Source organism: Dipodomys spectabilis, unplaced genomic scaffold (assembly GCF_019054845.1).
Source record: "Dipodomys spectabilis isolate Male_0828 unplaced genomic scaffold, ASM1905484v1 ptg000365l, whole genome shotgun sequence".
NCBI classification, from domain to species: Eukaryota; Metazoa; Chordata; class Mammalia; order Rodentia; family Heteromyidae; genus Dipodomys; species Dipodomys spectabilis.
Genome location: NW_024871042.1, coordinates 6,582,839 through 6,595,973, shown reverse-complemented (window position 1 = coordinate 6,595,973; position 13,135 = coordinate 6,582,839). Strand labels below are relative to the sequence as shown.

General features: G+C 40.9%; 1 non-coding gene across 1 annotated transcript; it reads right to left on the bottom strand.

The window, feature by feature from the left end:
• Window positions 1-1,853: 1,853 nt before the first annotated feature.
• Window positions 1,854-1,978, bottom strand: LOC122096163. The gene has a single exon (XR_006145258.1). It is a non-coding gene; the product is annotated as a small nucleolar RNA SNORA40 (small nucleolar RNA).
• Window positions 1,979-13,135: the final 11,157 nt, after the last annotated feature.

Sequence of the window (13,135 nt, the reverse complement as noted above, 5' to 3'; positions counted from 1 at the left end):
TGTAAGGTGTCTATGACCAGATATCAGTTGGAAAAATAAGAAGCTGGGTCCCTCAGCTACAACTGCAATTTATACTGTCGCAGTGTGTGCTTACTTTCAATAGAAACATGATGCATTTTGTCATTAGGACAAGCTTTATGCTGTATGCTTCAAATATGCCCTGATGTTAGGAAGTATTATAATACTCTGGGGGGGGCAGTGCTGGGGTTGAACTCAAGGATTCATGGCTAGCACTCTACTACTTAAGCCATGCCTCCAGCCCAGCATTTTACTGGCTATTTGGAGAAGGAATCTCATAGATTTTTCTTCCCCGGGCTTACTTAGAATATTAATCTTCCAGATTTCAGCCTTCTGAGCAGCTATGATTATAGGTGTGAGCCACTGGTGCTTAGCTTCGAAGACTCTTCAACAGTAACTTGCAAAGATCTTTTTGTTTTGTTTTTCTTGTATTCGTTTTTGAGACCAAGTCTCATAATATAACCTAGACTGGCATCAACATTGTGATCCTCCTGCCTCAACCTCCCAAGTACTTAGATTTTTTTTCAGAGATCTTAATAAGCCATTCCCACAAGGTTATCTCAGAATATCTACTTTTCCCTCTTTGCCTTCCAAATTTATCACAGGTCAAGTTGGAACTCATTAAATCAAATATTAAAGGCAATCACAAAGATGATATATTACAAAAAAGCACATCATATACAGTGAGAGGGGGAACGAAGGGCAAGCTTTATTTCTTTGGCTTTTTAATTGTTCCCTGAAGGAAGGGAAATCTGCTTTGAATAGTTCTTCCAGGTGATCATTATTAAAACTGATATTATTAAATGCCCCTGTGGAAGGAGGGAAGGAAGGAAGGAAGGAAGGAAGGAAGGAAGGGAGGGAGGGAGGGAGAGAGGCAGGGAGGGAGGGAGGGAGGGAGGGGAGGGAGGGAGAGAAAGAGGAAAGGAAAGGAAAGGAAAGGAAGAAATTAAAACAACTAGCTAAAGGATCCTGTCTTTCCTCTTCTACTTTTTTTTCCCCTGAGACTGTCTTGCTATATAGATCAGGCTGATCTGGAACTCAGTAGGTAGTCCACACTGACCTCTAACAATCTTCCTGCTACAACTTTCTGTGTGTGGAGATTACAGATATGTGCCAATATGCCTAGCACTTTTCCATTTTTAAAAACAATGTTGTACTGGTACTAGGGCTAGAAGTCAGGGGCACTGTCCCTTAGATTTTCACTCCAGGATGGCACTTTATCACTGCCACAGCTGGATTTTTGCTAGTTAATTAGAGATAAGAGTGTCACAAATGTTCCTGTCTAGGCTGACTTCAAACTGTGATCCTCAGATCTCAGCCTCCTGAGTGCCTAGGATTACAGGCATGAGCCATCAGTGCTCAGCTCTCCTACTTTAATATATATATTATATATTATTTCTATATAATATAAATATATAAATTATATATATATTTATATATACACACACCTTTCAGAAGAAGATGAAATTTTGATAGGTACATTTAAAATGTGCTATTTGTATCTTTACTTATGTATCTTTACTTACTTATCTTGTTTATTAACAAGAACTTCCAGAGGACATACCATCTAGACTTCAGAACAGCTAAGCACATGCCAGATGTAGCCATAGCCTCTGCTTCCCTTGTTGCTAGGATGGCACTGAATATCTTTGCTCAGTTATGGCTCCTGGTTCTCTAATTGGTTCCTAGAGAAACAAGTTCAAGGGGTAGGTGAAGATTGTTTGTCTGGGAGTTGGAAAACTGAGCCATTTTTTCTCTTGCTTTTACATCAATTTTATAAACAGAGCAACCTGTGTGAGTTAACAAACCCTCACAGTGCCAACTGTTCCAGGAATCCTATTCCTTCTTACATGTAGCAAAATCTCATATCAGCAATGAGTTCTGGGTTAAAGAAGAGTATTTACTGTTTGCACCTGTCTGTAAGGCTTTGTTACAAATTAAACAAACACACACAAGTGCTCTGAACTGAACTATCTTGTAACCCACATACAAAATGTTTCACAAGAAGAAAAAAAAACAGGGCTGGGAAGATGGCTCAGTGGTAGAGCGCTTGCCTCACATGCCTGAGGCCCTGGGTTCGATTCCTCAGCACCACATAAGCAAAAAGAAAAAAGCCGGAAGTGGCGCTGTGGCTCAAGTGGTAGAGTGTTAGCCTTGAGCTGAAGAGCTGAGGGACAGCGCCCAGGCCCAGAGTTCAGGCCCCACGACCGGACCCCCCCCCCAAAAAAAAAGAAGAAAAAAAACAACTTGCTTCTAAAGGGCCAAAGCTGCCCATGAACTATGAATACACAAATGCCATGGGGGAAAGTTAAGACAGGGAATAGTCTTGATTTTCATGAGAAGATATTTGGAGCCAAACAGGACTGAGGAGAGGGCTGCTCAGAACACAACCTTCCATTCCAAAGTCTTGCTTCTGCGACCATCCCTTCGCTGTCTGAGTCTGTCCCTGGTCAGGTGAGCCCTCAATACCGAAGAAGGGAAGGCGTAAGGGTGCTGATTTCTCTTCCAGCAGCATGAGGCAGCAGCATCTTTACAGTCTTCATGAGAAGTGTAGAGATCCCAAAGCCAATTCCAGGTGACAGCATCATCAGCGTCCCTCTCTCCTAAAGGAAAATGATTTTCAACCATCATTATTGACATTTCTTGAGTATTCACAACAAATACTTTCTACGTATTAACTCACCTAATCCTTACAAAATCCCTAAGTGGTAGGACTTACTGAACCCATCTTATGAATGAGGAAAAAAATCACATCATGGAAAAGTTCAGGTTATTTGTCCAAAACAGCAAGTCATAGACCTGGGATTCAAATACATGCTCTCTTGAGTCAGAGCTGGCATCTTCATCTCCATACTCTGCTGGCTATAGGGTTAATGGCCCATTGGATAGTTACAAATAAACTATGTAAGCTAGCTTTTATAGTATAAACTGTCTTTTTTGTTTGTTTTTGGCTGGTTGTAAACTTGGGGCATGGACATAGCCATCCCTGAGCTCTTTTGCTCAAGAACTAGCACTCTATCACTGTGAACCACTGCTCCACTTATGGTTTTCTTGTGGTTAACTGGAGATAAGAGCCTCATGGACTTTCCTGCCCGGGCTGGCTTTGAACCGTGATCCCCAGATCTCAGCCTCCTGAGTAGCTAGGATTACAAGGGTGAGCCACCAGCTCACCCACCTGGGGGGAGAATATTGAAGTCCTCACACAGAGACTTTCAGAGAGCCCAACATAACTGAACCCATGGTCAATAGGAGTTACCTGTTGACTGATGTACCCTCTGTTGTTTCCTTTCTGCTATGAGGTAACACTGAAGTTAATATACTGAAATATTAACCCCCATGTGATGGTATTTGGAGCTGGGACTTTTAGGAAATGACTACATTATGAAGATAGAGCTCTCCTAACGAGGACTGCTGCCCTTACACAAAGACACAAAGTCACTTTCCCTTTCTCTGCTTTCTGCAATGTGATCATCCAACGAGAAGTAAGCTCTGAGCACCTTGGAATTGGGTCTTGTGCCTGCCCAGTTCATTGTTCCCTACTCTGGTCTCAATCATCATTTCACCACTTCTTCCTTCTCTCCCTCCCTCCTGGAAGGTATTCCATACATCTTATGAGCTTAGTAAATGTCTAAATGGCTGACAGGAGGTGTGCCTCAAGTGGTTGAGCACCATCTGTGAGCAAGAAAGCTGAGTGTTAGCAAAAGGCTGTGAGTTCAAGCCCCAGTATTGACCAAAAAACCCAAAAACAACAACAACAACAACAAAACACAACCACAGGAAAACCCACAAAAATGAAAAGAAAAATAACCTAAATGTTCTGCAACAGAAGAGCCTCTCAGGGAATTTAATTCACTATTCCACCCAGAATGGATTGATTCTTACATGTCTGTATCTCTGGTTCATACCAGAAGTGACATGGAAGGAGACCCTACAAGGAATTGGTTTCTAATTTGTGTGTGTTTAACAAATATTCATTCTTCCTTTGTACCCTGTTAAATAGGTCATCTCCTCTCTTTTTCACTGATGTTAGATTTGGCCATAACTTTATGTTGGCCAACAGAAAGTAGGTTGAAATGGAAGTATCTCAGTTCCAAGCGGACATTTTTAGAGACCCTAGAATTTATGCCAACGCTTTGAACTCTTACCAATGTCCATGTCTGAATATGGTGAAGGCAGCCATTGCTCCTTTATCTGGGTCCTAGAATGAAAGACAAAGAAAGTAGCATAACGACATAGCACAGCTGACTCAGATATGAGACTGAACAAACTAAATATTTCTTGTAAATCACAGAAGTTTGGGGATAATTTGTACAGCTACTTGGTTGCAGAAAAGATCAATAACATAATATTCATGTATTTTTCATATAACACTGTCCTTTTAGTGTGTATTTGTGTCTGTGTCTTGGATAAGGGTCATATAAATCACTTTTAGACTCCAAAGCAGGAGATAATATTTATTTGGGGTAAAGTTTTTTCCTGCTTTCCTTCTAAAACCATTTTGCTAAGTCCTCCCTGCACACGCAGGAGTTTTGTTAAATATCCTGTTTAATGTTGTAAAGCATTGTCTTGATTAGAGACAGAGGCCATATCCACTGAGGTTATAAAGACTGAAATGGTCTTTTGTTTCCTGAAACTTTAGAACCTGAGCACAGAGGGAAAAAAAAAGCACAAAGTGAAGCAACCCTCATTTCAGGTACTGAAATGTACGGGACATCAGAGTTAGCTCCAGGAAGAAATTCCGCGTACAGGATCTTGCCCAATGTAGCAGAGGAAGGAACAATTGTACTTAATATCTCCATTCATATCTTCCTTTTCTCTACTTCGAAAGAGGGTTTGTAATGGGATTGCAGATAAAATTTCAGTATATTGCTTGCTTACCATGTACCAGGCCTTGGTTTTGATCCCCAGCACTACAAAACAAACAAATAAAACAAAAGAATGTTTACAAGCATTTAGACTTAGTTGTATTGTTTTGGGGAAGAAATGTATTGCTTTGGGTCCACTTTCTACTTTGGGACAAAAGCATTCTATGGGGAAGTTGCTGCATTTAGAAAAACAATGAAGAGTCAGAAAAGATGCGAGCAACATCAGGTGACCCACCACCCAGATGCCCTTGTAGAACTTGTTAGCTTTCCTGAAATGCCTAGGAATGTGCAATATAAGGCAGCGATGGAAAGCAAGTAAAGCAAACTTGGTATCAGACTTTTGGAAAACATAGGGAGGAATACTGACTATGAAAATATCTACAGTCCAAGATTTGAGTCACAGTACTCTAAGATGTTGGTTGCTTGTATTGGATATGGTGATGGAATGAATGATGTGTGTCTTAGTCCATATTCTGCTCTGTAATAGAATACCAGAGACTGCATACAGAAAGCTTATAGAAAGTTATTTTCTCATCATTGTTGAAGCTGAGAAGACCAAGATCAATGTGCTAGAATATAGTGTCTTGTCTAGTAAGAGCCATGCTGCTGGCAGAAGGCAGAAGTGTCAGAAAACAAACTAGCTGAAAGGAGTATAATGACATTTTTCGGAGGGATGTTATTTCATTAAGATGAAAAGAGCCTTCAAGACCTAGTCCTCTCTTAAAGGACCCATGTCTCAATGCTACCTCACTGGCAACACTGGGGAAGAGATACATTCAAGCCATAGCAGTGTAACTGCCTGGAGAATGTTCTGATGGGAAGGAGGGAAAGGAGACTAGTGGGAAAAGGCCTTTCAATGCAATAAGAGAGAGAAAGGGCTCATCCACACTGCTCAGCTTCACACAGACACAAACTGGAGGCCCTTTGGTTTAAAGATTCATGAATAAGGAAGGACAAACACAATGTACAGGAGGTGTGATTCAAATGTCGTAGAGCCCAAACCCTAGTACTGGGGCAAAGAAGAGAACCATCACAATATCACTGCAGGTTCCAGTGAGAATGAAGCACTTTCCTTCTTCAGGGGAACTGGAACATTCCATTGTAACAGTGGAGCTGGCAGGCTTCAACTCTGCATCTGGATAAGGTAAGGACATTTGGAGAAAGCATAAGCATAACTTTATTTTTTTAATTGTACATATGGGAGGTGTTTGGCTTGTGAAGACATCAAGTCACAGCAGTCCACTCTAGCCTTACAGGTCTTTGGCTTCTGCCTGTGAGCGTGAGCCACAGGGCTGGTCCAGGGAACCCATTCTAGGTTCCCTCTTGAAAGCTGGCTGTCCTGGGCTTGAAACCAGATCTAAAAAAAGAAACATATCCATGTGTGTGTAAAAATTTAGCCTCAGTATCAATTGGACAATTGCACAATCAAAAAACTTAATCACTTAGCATTTTAGCTTCAGTACTCATTGGATAATTGCAATCACTGACCTGAATACAACACTTTTGACCCCCACAATAGTGCAAGATATAAGTTTCTCCAACGGAAATGCAAGTGGTCAGAGCTTCCCTAAGGCCAAGCCTTTTTTCCTTCCTTGCTCCTATCACTACGTTCTTCATCTCTGTGGTTGGGATTCTCTTAGGTGAAACTGTTTGTCTCTCTTTTGCTCCTTGAGAGCATTCACACTCTGTGAAAATATGCTCCTTCCTTTCTGTTTGTCTGTTTGTCTGCTTTTCTTGCTTACCTAATAAAGCGCTGCCAAGTTTCCTTATCATCATGACTTGTCCAGAAATTTGCCATCTTGGCCACGTAGTAGCTTTCATGCGACCCTCACCCTTCCATGAAGCTTACTCCCCAACTTCTTGCAATTGTTCAGAGGTCTATTTATATGCCAATGTGTCTCTTTATCAAAAGTGTTTTAAAGGTAACCAGGATTCACCTGACTCCATGGGCCAAAAGAGAAAAAGGGAGGAGGGCAGTTTTAAACTCAAACCACAAAGAAGCTCACCAGATTTGGGTATGAACAAATGTGTCTAAAAGTCTGTTTCCCAGGTATGTAAGCTGCCTTTGATACAAAGCTGACAATGGTTTCAATCTCATTATTATCCTAAAGTGATACATTCAGTTAAAAATTAACTAGATTGTTTAATCTGTTGCAGTTTCAAAACTCTTATCATGACCACTATTGAGTTTTGTCATTACAGATTTGATCCTCTGCAGCATTTAGTCAGACCAACGGAAGTATTTATGTCAGTTTTTATTCTTAATAAGTTTCAGGTAAGCCCTGCTTAGAAACTATTTCTATTGATCTCTTTGTTGCTTCAACTGGAAATAAAAAGGATCTGTTGGCACCGATGCTCACTTGATCTGTCAATCATGCCCCCTCCAATTTGGGATTGAGCCAACTGGGACATGCCATCCAGTAATGAGCAAAAACACCAAATGAGACATCATCCCTAGCAAGGAAAAGAGACCTACCTGGGCATCATTGAGGGATCATCCAGAGGCAGTTGGGAAAAAACTGCACAGATAAGAGGGGATGGTGTTAGCCAGAGTCACTTTGTACTTGCCCTTTCAAAATTAATCAGAGTGCGGAGGTCAAAAGAACGTCCAGTACATTGTGTTTGTCCTGAATCATAGACTCAGGACGGTTTGTCTTGGTACCTTCCTCCCATCCATACTCTATAGCCCAGACATCTATAGTCCAGTTATGGACAATGATCAAGACCTCTCACTGGACCCTTAACCACTCCACTCCAGCCCCAGCTTCTGAGGGGTTATTCTTAACCAGTCCACAATGCTCTTCCTTACTCAGTTGCCAGATGTTAATCAGTCAAGAAGAAGTCAGGGACACAATCCACCAACTCCAGGACCACCTAGAACACAGCAGACAAGAACTAGCCAAGTCATCCAATGTTTTCTTTTCTGCCCTGAATGGATGACTGTCCCTCTTTCTGCCATTTGTAGGCCCTCTAATGATATTTTTTTCTTTTCTTATTGCTCAGCCCCTGCCTCATAAGATTCTTTCAGATTTTATTCAAAGACAAATATGCATGTTCACCCCAAGAAACTCTTACTGCTGCCTTCTCACAGACCAGACGACATCTCCACCTTCTACCCCTAATGTCGACACCCCTTGCCAGCAGGAAGTAGCCAGTGAGAATCAGTGCCACTTTATAACTATCAAAAGGCTGGAATGTTAGGTCTGGGGTTGGGGGTGGGATGGAGAATGGCCCCTTACCCTTTGTTCTCTTTCCATGACCCTCTCTAGAAGTCCCTGCCCAGCACCTGTAACCCAGGTAACTAGCGTGTGTAGGGCCAGTGGGAGGTCCCCAGGCTCTGACGTCACTTCTGAATCCACTGCACTCTCCACCTTCTTATATATCCTCTCTGCCCACCATCAGTCCCCACTCTGTACACTTACATCTCGTGCAGGCTCTCGTTCAGTTCTGCTAATAAACTTTCCTGCCTGAGCAACTGTGTGGCAGTCTCCTTTCAGCAAACCTTACAGGCAAGTCTTTTCAGGTATGACATGAAACCCAGAAAATGTTGCACTAAAATGCTGGTTGCTAATTTTTCTTCATAATTCTGCCAGCTTTTGCTTTGTATATTTCAAGAGTATATTGTTAGGAGCATACAGTTTCTAATTTTTATATGTTTGTTAGAACCAGCCACTTTTATCATCATTCCTACTTAGGTTTTTCACTATTTTTCCTCTTTATTGCTGCACCAGCTTTCCTTTGGTCAATATTTGCAGGGTATTATTTTCCCTTTCATATTACTATGTTCTGTGGCTATTATCATAATATTTGGGCTGATACCTCCCTCTTAGTGTTTGTAGTAACCATCACTCTCCCTTGCTTCTTTCATTTTTCTTTTCTATCTTGTGTTGTATTGACAGCATTTTTTTGCATATTTCTTTTTTTTGATCCTCTGCCCACTTGAAAGCTTTTCCTTCCATTGCAGTTGTTCAATGATATTGATGCACTCTTTTCTGACATTTTTTAAACGTTATTCAATGTCTTACTTCCTATATACCACAATGACTTTAACCTAGTTTATCCAACTTTATCCATGGTATAATTCCCAATATGCCCTTCCTCATTGTTATTGTATAGATTTTGAGATTTACCTTTCTCACACTTCAAAAACAGGTTTCTCTTTTAGTTTTATAGCTACTGGATTGTTAACTTTTTATTTAGCTTTTGTTTTTTGAGATGGGTCTCCCTATGTTTATTCTAGACTACATTTGAACTCCTGACTCAAGTGATCATTCTGCTTCAGTTTTCTGAATGGTGGGACTATAGGCAGTTGTTTACTACCATACCTGGCTAAGATCCTAATCTTGTCCTAAATAAAATCAAATTTTTATTATAGAAAAGTCAGGAAAGAAGACATTGTGGTAAGGAGATTGCAGTCTTCCACAGAAATCAACACATATTGTACATAAACAATCATTTCCTCAACAGACTATATTTTTGTCTATTAATAGCTATCTGAAAAAGCTCTGTGAATGTTTATATTTGAATAAAGCCTTCCCTTTTTTTTTTTTTTTTTTTTACAATTTACAAAGATGAAGGTAGGCAACTAATTAAGGCAAATACCTTATAAACAGCACTAAGGAATTATCTGGCTCTTTAAACTAGCATTAAATCTTAAAAGAACAAACCATCCAATGAATTACCCAATTTTTCAATTTGTTTTTGGATAATTTGTGTTACAAAGGACAAGACATACCACTCACCTCAGGTAAACTGAGAGATTTAGGAAAAGGGCTCTACAGGAAGACTTCACGGCATCAGTTCTTATCATTTACAAGGTTTTCTATCTCCTTTCATAACCTCTTAAAAAAAACACACACACACAAAAAACTTCCAGACACCAGTGGCTAATGCTTGTAATCTTTGTTACTCAGGAGGTTGAGATCTGAAGACTGTTGTTCAAAGCCAGCCAAGGCAGGAAAGTTAGAAGTGGAGCTGTGGCTCAAGTAGTTACAGGATAGCCTTGGGCACAAAAGCTCAGGGACAGAGCACAGGCCCTGAGTTCAAGCCCCAGGAATGCCCTCCCCCCCCCCCCTCCCCTCCACATACCCACAAAAAATAACTTCGAAAAAGAACAAAGAACCAAAGCTACCTAATTTCTATTCAATGGGGAAAAGGCAAGATTTGGGAGATTTGTGACAATGAAGCTCAAAATCGGCAAAAATCCTTACAATCCCCCAAATTTTGAAGGTTCACACAGAAAAATGTAGCTTTAAGATGAGGTAGTGCTGCTTTAGCCATTCTTGACATTATTATTGTGAGGCTGGGAATTAACATGCCTATTATTTTAAACAGAACCCATTTGTTCTTCCTAAGACTCATATTATGGTTTAATAAAAGCTTAAATCAAGAGACTTTGCTGGTCCCTCTCAAGGAAGTAGTTCTAGGTTAGCAAAGAGCAGGCTTAAATTCGGTTTTCATTTCAGTAGTAGTTATTTGCGATTCTTCTGTTTTGCCTATTCTAAAGTCTACTATCGTTTAAGCAAATTTACTTTTAACTCTCCACTGAGTTTACCAAAGACAAGTAATCCTCCCGCAACTGGCAAGGCCGAAGATTAAGCCCCCCTGGGCAATTAAGTGTAACCCTAGGTTCAGCTGGTAGCTACAGTTTACATTCATTACAGCCATTTAGCAAGGTTCCATGGCTTCTACCCTGCTCTGTATGAGGATTTGTGTCCCTCATTAGCATTCCTGTATCTGGCTAGGATGCGGTGACATATACCGCTGTCAGGCTGAGTCCCAGTATTATGAGATTAGGGCTGCAAATTTCACCCTTCTGCTGCCCGGGGAATCCTCTAGGACTTGGCCTCTGTAGGCAGCTGTGCCAGTTTCTGAAGGGAAAGCTGGAATGGGTACCAGTAGGAAGTGTAAACAGTCAAGGTTGATTAAGATTGTTATAAAACTTGAAAATGGGGATTCGGTTTTGTTTTGGGGGTGCAAAAATGGGTACAAATGAGCATAACTTTCAGGATCTTTAATTTGGTGAGTTTTTAAAAGAGGGAATTACAAGTATGGAGGCAATATGACAGATTGGTTAACTACTGCTCCAAACTTACCCTCAGAAAAACCTCAGCAGTGTGTAACGATGCAACGCACACATCTTTCAGTGGGTTGAGCAACTTAGTTCATTTCATGTGTCTGGGTATTCACCAATCCAGCCTGGGCTGGGCTAGGGTAATCTGGCCCAATTTCACATTGCACTCATTTTCTGGGGACTGGCTGGTCACTTAGGCGTCTTCTTCTCCTGGTGATGATGGTCAAGGGAAAACCAGAAAGTTTCACAAGTGCTGGCCAAGCTTGTGCTGCTTTTGCACCCTCTGACATTCATTGGCCAAAACAAGTCCAGGTGTTGGAAAGCATTACACACTATCAAGTTTCATGGCAAAGGACAGGATGCAAAAAGAGATGGAGAATTTAATGCAATCTGCCAGAGGGGACAAGGAGACTTGAAAATACACTTCTAATTAATGATGAAGAAAGGAAATAAATAAATAAGAAACAATAGGGAAGGGATGAGTTGAGAATGTTGAGGAGTGACATTGATCAAGATATATTTGTAGTCCTAAACTGCTTTGTTAAACAGACACTCCTTTGTACAACTACCTAAAGATATAATAAAAAGAAGAAGAAAAAGAAAAAATTGATCCTTCATTAAAAAAAGTTAAGAGGACTGGGGCTGGGAATGTGGCATAGCAGTAGAGTGCTTGCCTTACATGCATAAAGCCCAGAGTTTGATCCCTCAGCACCACATAAACAGAAAAAGCCAGAAGTGATGCTGTGGCTCCAGTGGTAGAGCGCTAGCCTTGAGCTGAAGAGCTGAGGGACAGCGCCCAGGCCCTGAGTTCAAACCTCAGGACTGGCAAAAAAAAAAAAAAAAAAAAAGAATGAAGACTACTAGCTACATCTAAGACTGGAGGATCATGAAATGTGTCAGCTAGAACTGAATTTAGAGTCATCTAGACCAGTGCTTCATAGCCCTTAGCCTAAGGACTGAATTCTTTCCTTTCTTTCTTTCTTTCTTTTCTTTCTTTCTTTCTTTCCTTCTTTCGTTCTTTCTTTCCTTCTTTCTTTCTTTCTTCCTTTCTTTCTTTCTCTTTCTTCCTTCCTTCCTTCCTTTTTCTTTCCTCTCCCTCCCTCCCTCCCTCTCTCTCTCCCTCCCTCCCCCCCCTCTCTTTCTCCCTCTCTATCTCTCTTTCTCTTTTGGCCAGTTCTAGGCACTGTCCCTGATTGTACTCAAGGCTAGTGCTCTATCACTTGAGCCAAAATGCCACTTCTGGCTTTTTCTGAATAGTTTATTGGACATAAGGATCTCACAAACTTTCCTACTGGGGTTGAACCATCATCCTGAGATCTCAGCCTCCTGAGCAGTTAGGATTACAGGTATGAGCCACCAGCATCCGGCTCTGAATTCTCTTTGATGATATGTTTAAGATTTTACTGACATTTTATGGTGCTATAGTTTGGATCTGGGATGTTGCCCCAAACCCTATGGTGGAACCTATAAGAAGGAAGGACTAGTGGAAGGATCAATGGAGGTACTGTGCTCAAAGGGATTAGTGGAATCTTGGTCCCTTTCCCTCTTCTTCTTTCTTTCTCCAGCCATGGAATGAGTGGTTTTGTTCCACCAGGCATTCTCACCATGAAGTGCTGCCTTACCATAAGCCCCAAAACAGTGGAGCCAATCATGGTCTGGTGATTGTATATTACCTCTGTATATTACCTAGGTAGCCTACATATTTGTTACCATAACAGAAAACTGTCAAATATATATGGACTCTCAGAAAGCCCAGGATTTCTAGGGAAATCTCATCAATCAGTGGAAAAGCTAAATTACATTAGGATTTCTTTCTGCTCAACTGAGATAAAAGGAACTGTTTATTTAGATGGATATGGTACTGTATCAAGATGACTAGAAACCAGACAACATCAGTCCACTGCTTAAGAACCTCCAGCAGCATTTGTTCACACAGTGTAAAATCCTTTCTCCTTACTACAGTCTACAAGGTCATCCAAGGACGAATCCCTACTCACCTTCATAACTTTGCTTTTGTCTCCCTTGTCTCATTTCAGCATTCAGCCAGAAAAGCTTTGGTGCTGTTTTTTTAATGCTAGTCTAGTTTGGAGCCTGTACAACTGCTGAAAGCCTTTTCCCTGCATAGTCACCTTGCTTCATTTTGATTCTATATAAATAGAATGCAGAATTTAAAATACCG